This window comes from Myotis davidii, unplaced genomic scaffold (assembly GCF_000327345.1).
Source record: "Myotis davidii unplaced genomic scaffold, ASM32734v1 scaffold79, whole genome shotgun sequence".
NCBI lineage: Eukaryota > Metazoa > Chordata > Mammalia > Chiroptera > Vespertilionidae > Myotis > Myotis davidii.
In genome coordinates, this window is record NW_006294339.1 from 4,763,740 (window position 1) to 4,771,371 (window position 7,632).

General features: G+C 39.5%; 1 protein-coding gene across 2 annotated transcripts in view; it reads right to left on the reverse strand.

Annotated features, from left to right (window-relative positions):
• The window catches only part of LOC102775156 (chromosome unknown open reading frame, human C1orf168), a 111,194-nt gene that overhangs the window by 81,187 nt on the left and 22,375 nt on the right, over window positions 1–7,632 (reverse strand). The gene's annotated exons all lie outside the window — the stretch shown is intronic.

The following is a 7,632-nucleotide window of genomic DNA, read 5'->3' on the forward strand; positions in this document are numbered from 1 at the left end:
AGGGGTCATTTTAGTCTCTGGCCCCATCTCTCTCCAGTTGAGTAGAGGCTGTATTGACTCTGAGGACTTTTTTGCTCATGGCAGCAAAGCCCTGTGGTCTATATAACTGGATATAAAACAGAGATTGGTAGATTATATTTTAAACACTTCATTCTGTTCCAAGTTTCAGTCTTCAGAACTCTGCTTCCAGATCTTGCTGTCTATGAACCAGAAAGTGGGCTCCCACCAGATTCCCAATCTACCAGTATCTTGATCTTGGACGTCCCAGTCTCCAGAACCGTGAGAAATAAATGTTAGTCATTAAAGCCACTCAGCTTATGGAATTCTTATTATAGTGGCCCAAACAGAATAACATACTTCAAGTACTGGAAAGTTGAAAGGGAAAAAAAAAACACACGGAAGTGACAAGTAAGGAACATTTTACTGAATGTTGAACCTAATGTGTGTTTGAACACTTGTGGTGATTGGAAACATTTTGAAACAATTGTGTTTAGAGAGGTCAGCCACTTTGGGATTCATTTTCTTAACTGAGTATAAATCTGACTCACTGAAAAATGCCTGTTTTTAACTCTATCTTTGAGAGTCACAGAGAACAACTGTTTAATTCCTTTTACATACAGTTATCTATCCTATATAATAAGAGAGAAATATGCTAATTAGCCATTCTGCCCTGAGGCGTAACCACCAAGCGCGTCACAAACAAATCGCGGATCAGTGGGAGGGTGGGCCAGCGAGGTACAAGAGGGCTGCTGAGAGCTACATGAGGGGATAGGGCAGCAAGCTATGAGGGGGGGGCAAAAGAGGGAACTACAGGAGGGCGTGGCAGTGGGTGGAGAGCTACAGAAGGGCAGCAGTGACCTACTGGTGCACAGATTTGTGCGGCCTCTAGTCTATATATATAAAAGCCTAAGTGACCAACTGGCTGACTGGCTGGTAGCTATGACATGCACTGTCCACCAAGGGGCAGATGCTCAACACAGGAGCTACTGAGTGACAACAACTTTTAGTGCCCTCTTGCACTCTGGGCCCCTCGGGAGGTGTTGGACTGCCGATTTTGTCCTGATCCCTGCAGGCCAGGCAGAGGGACCCCACTAGTGCACAAATCTGTGTACCGGGCCTCTAGTTATTTATAATAGCCAAGGTATGGAAATAGCTGCACTTCTTGGACTGTGTGTCTAGTTTCTGTCGTTACTTTGTCAAATAGATTTTCAATTTCTTGCTTTCTCTTCTCCTTCCAGCATCCCCATGATGTGAATGTTGGCATGCTTGAAGTTGTCTCAAAGGCTCCTTACACTGTCTTCATTTTTTTAGATTCTGTTTTTCTTTTACTGTTCTGTTTTTTGCTTTCTTATATTCCAAATTGCTGATTTGATTCCTGGCTTTACTTTCTGTACATTATTCATCATTTGATTCCCTGTAAATTATTGTCATTTTAGTTAGTGTAGCATTCCTTTCTTACTGGTTTGATTTTGTGATTTTTATCCCCTTTTTAAAATGTTGTTAAAGTTCTCACTAAGTTCATATGGCATCCTTAGAAACACTGTTTTGAACTCTGCATCTAGTAAATTGCTTGTCTCCATTTTGTTTAGTTCTTTTTCTGGAGTTTCTTTCTGTTCTTTAATTTGGGACATGCTTCTTTGTCTCCACACTTTGGCAACCTCCCTTTGTTTGTTTCTATGTACTTTGTAGAGCTGCTATGTCTCTACAAAGCTTTGCACAATGGCCTTATATAATAGGTGTTGTGTAGGGCCCAGTTGCACAGCCTCTGTGATCACCCAAGCTGGATACTCCAGATGTGCCCCCTCGCCCCCCAACGTGGCCTATATTCACCCAAAGAAGCCTGCACCAAAGCATATCATAATTAAAATGCCAAAGATTAAAGACAAAGACCAGAATCTTAAAAACAGCAAGAGAAACGCAGTTAATTACCTATAAGGGAGCTCCCACAAGACTGTGAGCTGATTTCTCAACAGAAACTTTGCAGACCAGAAGGGAGTGGCAAGAAATATTGAAAGCAATGAAAATCAAGGACTTACAACCAAGATTACCCAGAAAAGCTATCATTTAGAATTGGAGGACATATAAAGAGTTTCCAGATAAGAAAAAGCTAAAGGAGTTCATCATCTCCAAACCAGTATTAGGGTTTACTTCAAGAAGGAATTGTCATGGGGATGTAAAATACAGCATAGCGAATATAGTCAATAATATTCTAATAACTATGTATAGTGTCAGATGGGTACAAGACTTATCTGGATGATCATTTAGTTTGTTATATCATGTCTAATCACTAGGGCGTACACAGAAAACTAATATAATACTGTGTGTTAACTGTAGTTGAAAAATAATTTTATTTTTATTTTTAAAAAGGCAGTCTCCTGTCTTCTCCTGTCTCAAGACATCCAGTTATGTTTCACTGTTTTCCATTTTGGTACATGAAAGACAAGGAGATGCCTTAGGCTTGCCTGCTCAAAAATATGGTGATCAATTTAGACCTTAAGGCCTACAGATGGACTCTGTGTCAAAGGGACCCCTCCTTGAGAGCCATGCAGCCACAGCTATACTAGTGCAGATTTTGAAATATTAGTTTCAGGTTTTCTTTGACTGTATTTGTACCTCATGTTGTAAATGCTCTGTGGGAATAACATATACCCAATGTTTGTCTGTGTACAGACTAACTTCTTATGAAATTTTAATATTGTCTCCACCTAATGTCACTATTTATAAATGTAACATTTTGAATCTGGCAACCTTGCATTCCCTGAACTGATAGGTCTGATCTTGATTGTATTTCACTCACAGACCAAGTATTAATCCTGAGCTGACTCAAAGGAAAATCCTTTGGAAACACTGAAATAATCTGGTTTTCGAATGGTTCATATCTTACATCTTTAGAAGGACATTATCAAGTTGGATACCAATACCTCTGAGGTTAAGGTCTCTGAAGCTAAGCCACTCCCACAGGCTAAATCTGCTCAAACAAACTGAATTATTCAGTCTGACCAGAGCTGGTATATTAGCAAAGCTCAAAACAGCCAATATTGATACAAACAGCAGATACGCCTTTGGACGTGCTCATGAGTTTGGAATGCTGTGGAAACAGAGGTATTTTTAACCTCATCTGGAAAACCAATAAAACATGGCACTTATGTAAAAAGCCTATTAGAGGCTATTTGATTCCCAAAAGCTTTAGTTATTATAAAGATTCCTGGACACATGAAAGATGATTCAGAACTAGCACAAGGAAATGCAATGGCAGATCAAGTTGCAAAATTGCTGTGATGCAAAAGCCAAAGCCACAATTAATAGCTTCAGTGTCTTCCAAACTGATCTTAGAGAAATTAGTATAAAAAAGACAGCAACGAGCTTCCTTAACTGAAAAGTGAAAAAATGGGTGAGAGTTGGCTGTAAATACCATTAAGGATGGGTCTCTGGTGTGGACTACATAAGAGACAGTTTTATCAGAAGGAATTTGAGAAATTTTGACTTTTCCTTTTCATGAGTTAACTTATTAGGACACTGATAAATTATTCAAAGGGGCCATCAGTATTTCTGGAATCCCCTCTTCAAAAACTGCCTGAAACATATACAAGAAATGTCTTGTTTGTCACAAGCATAATCCTAGAAAACCTTTATATAGTTCAATGGAACATTTTACCTTACCTTCTGGGCCTTGGGAGATATAGCAACTTAATTTTATTCAATGACCTTAAGTTTCTGGATGCAGAAATGTGTTATCAATGATTTGCACATTTTCTCATTGGGTTGAAGCTTTCCCATGTAGAAAAACAACTACTCAAGCAGTAGCAAAAATACTTTTAGAACCCTCTGTGGGATCTGCCCCTAGAACTGCACAGTGACGGCAGAACTCATTTCACAGGGCAAATACTAAAAGAAGTTTGTGAAATTTGGCTATTACAGCATTTTCATTGTACCTGCCACCCCTTATCTTCTGGGCTGGTAGAAGGGACAAATGGAATAATAAAATCTCACTGGTAAAATTTACTGAGTGTCTTAACTTATCGTGGCTAAACACTCCACCAATTTCACTAATGAATTTACGTTTCGCTCCTTTTGGACAACATAACTTGTCTCCATTTGAGATAATTACTGGCAGACCTATGAAATTGATTTCCTGTCAGAAGGATTCAATATTAGTAAAAGGAGATATAATGCCATACTGTAAAATTTTTATCTAGAAGATTTGAAACATAACACCAAGTTAGTAGAGGAATCCTTCAATAACAATAGACAGACTGATGAACTAAAATGTGATCTCTGACCCGGAGTTTTTGTATACTGGGAGACACAGCTACACAAAGATTCTATAGCCCAGAAGGAAAGGGCCATATTGGGTTTTCTTTGACAAATACTTGGCTTCTAAAAGGTGTTGACTCATAGAATCATATTTCTTATTTAGAAAGGGTAGATCACCTCAAACAAAGATCCCAAGACAACCTTAGAATGTTAAGTAAATAATTTTATATTTCTGCTTATTCCTTTTTGTTATTCTTTTAATGGAAATGTTTTTATTCAGTGGGCTTTTACTTTTGCTTAACATAAAAGCCAAAGTAATTGTTGAATTTATGGTCAAATACCCATGTCTAATACTTCAGGTTTAGTTTGGTGGACCCTCCCTCCCCCCACCAAAGGGACTGATCAAAAAACCTTATAAAAATTATTATTGCCCAGCTGGTATGGCTCAGTAGTTGAGTGTCCACCCATGAACCAAGAGGTCATTGGTTTGATTTCGGTCAGGGTACATGCCTGGGTTTTGGGCTCCATCCCCAATAGGAAGTCTGTGAGAGGTAGCTGTCAATGATTCTCTCTTATCACTGATCTCTCTCTCTCTCTCTCTCTCTCTCTCTCTATCTCTCCTTTTCTGAAATCAATTAAAAAATTCTTTAAAAAATTTGATTACATAACAAAATCAAAGTTCAACTTTAAGTTCAGCTGATATTACATGAAGAACACCTGACAAATGCCCAACCAATATGGCTCAGTTGAAGAGTCATCCCATACTCCAGAAGGTTGTGGGTTTGATTTCTGGTCAGGGCACATACCTGGTTGCAAGTTCAATGCCCAGTTGGGGCATGTACGGGAGGCAACCAATCAATGTATCTCTCTTACATTGATGTTTTTTTCTCTCTCTTCACACACATACTCTCTAGAAGGCAAAAATACCTGACAGATGGTTTATTAACACTACCATGGAAACAACTGCTCGTGGTTTCTCCTTTTCCTATAATGCTACTGTCCACACAGTCTTAAGGACAGCAAATAGTGAGAATCCTGGCAAAACCACCAGACAACTGGACAATATGCACAAATTTGGGATGAATTCGTATGGTTAACTCCTGGATAGTGACATTTAAGCTCTTCAGCTTGTTTATGTTGCAAACAACCATCCATGTAATTCTGTTATAAACTTAAAAAGTTCTCATTGGTTGGAGACAGACTAGAGGGATTTATTAGGTAATTCTAGTGAAACACAAAAGCTATATGGTATAGACCTCTGGCCTTGGTCACTCCCAGGTAGGATAGGGAGATGCATTATTTAATATCCATGGGTTCAAGGATGCATTCACCCTTTAGTCTCCTCTACTGTTTGATCTATGATGTTTTCTGAAAGAATAATCCTGATCAGAAGGGGGAAATAAGGAAAGAGAAAAGATAGGGAATATATGAAATGGACTCACTTTAAATAAGCTGCTAAAAGTATCAACATGAAGGGAGACACATGGGGACTCTATTCTTTTTCTAACTAGAAGCTGGAACTTTTTTGAACTTTCCAGTCTGTGTCAATGCCTGGATATACATCCAGGTATCTAATTTCTCGCTGAAGGACTTATATGTCCAGGTAATCAGGTATGCTTTCACATGACATCCATTATCCAGACGACCAGGGCATGACCAGACCTCCTGGCATGCATCATCCTGCCAGTCATCTGATTGATAACCATCCTGGACCAAACCTAGAGTTAAGATGGCATGATGGATAATTCTCAAGAATACTTTTTGCTATAAGAACTTTAACTTTTCTTTCTTCTTTGGAACACTTCTGGGTTTTTGCCTGGCTGTGTTCCCAGTCTGCAAACTCTAAGACCCTTAAATAAATCTCTATCATTTATTTCTAGCAAAGCTTCCAGACTCTTGAGTTTATTTGACAAGTTATTCAGGGGATTAAATTAATATGCACACATAAAGTACTTAGGAGACATAATGAGTACTTATTAAATTTTAGCTCTTGTTATTATAGGTGATTGTTGAGGCCATAGAACTGGATGGGATCACACAGGGGAATGTGTGGTGAGATCAGGGCCATGAGACAATAGCAGAGGCCAATAAAAAAAAGTCTGAAAAGAAACAAAGAGGTATGAGGTTAATCAGGGGAGAAAGAGAAGGGGTGGGTGGTATTAATGAGGAATTGGTGCCTGGCAGTGGCAAGTCCAGCTGAGAAGTTCTGTAAGATAAAGATAGAATTGGTCAAGATGGAAACATTTTCATGGAAATTGCAAAGGAATGTCATGGCAGATACAAAACTGCAGTGGGCTCTAGAGTGATTGAAAGGTGAGGGAATAAAAAAAGTGACAGTAATTTTTCTTGTAGGAAGCTGTCATGACAGAGGAAGGAGAGAGGAGTAATTAGAAAGAAATTTAGGGTCAACCAAAAGTTTTTTTTCAGGTAGGAGAGATTTGAGCATGTTTATAGGTTGATGGGAAAGAACCTATGGAGAGACTAAAAGGGGGAAAATGATTAATGCAGCAAAGTCCCCCAGGGGATAAGGAAGAGAGGTTGGGGGTAATGAATAAGAGTGGAAGCACTGGCCTTGAACAAGGGGATGGGCTCGCTGTCCAGTAAACCCACCACGACTGATTAGATGGCCTTCCGTGTGCTCCCATATTACCTTGTGCTTATTCCTGTCATCCCTTTAATCACTGTCTATTGGTCTATTTTGTGACAAAGCCTGTTGTGTCTTGGACAGTCTCCCTACAGACCTCCACAAGGCTGTTCTCTTACCTACGTTAGGTTTATGTTTGGTCTCCTTACCAGAGATTCTAGTTGCCTATCCAAATTCCATTTTCCTCCCTTGTTTAGTCACAAACTCTTATAATGGCTGGGGCAGCAATGTGTCTAGATGCCAACTAAATTTCCCAGCCTCACTTTCAGAGAACAGTGACCATTAATACGTTAGCAGAAGTCACTAGGTTCATTTGCTAGAAAAGCTCACCGGAATATACCCCGGAATACAGAGGAAAGAGCTGGAGGTCTATATTAGTTTCCTAGTGTTTCTGTAGCAAGTTACTGCCTAAAAGCTGAAATAGAGATATTTATTATCTTACATTTCTGGAGGTTGGAATCCCAAATGGGTCTCATGGGAGCATTTGAGATCTTGCTTCCTGGCATGTGTCATCAGTTTGGCTCAAATAAACTCATGGGAGAAAAAGGGAGGGGGGTCTCACTGGTCTAAAATCAAGGTGACAGTAGGGCTGTGATCCTTCCAAAAGTTCTAGAGGAGAATCCTTTTCCTTCCCTGTCCAGCTTCTGGAGGCTACTTCATTTTTTGGCTTGTAGTCACACATACTACAGCCTCTGCTTCCACCATCACATCTCTGCTCTCCCCCCACCACATCT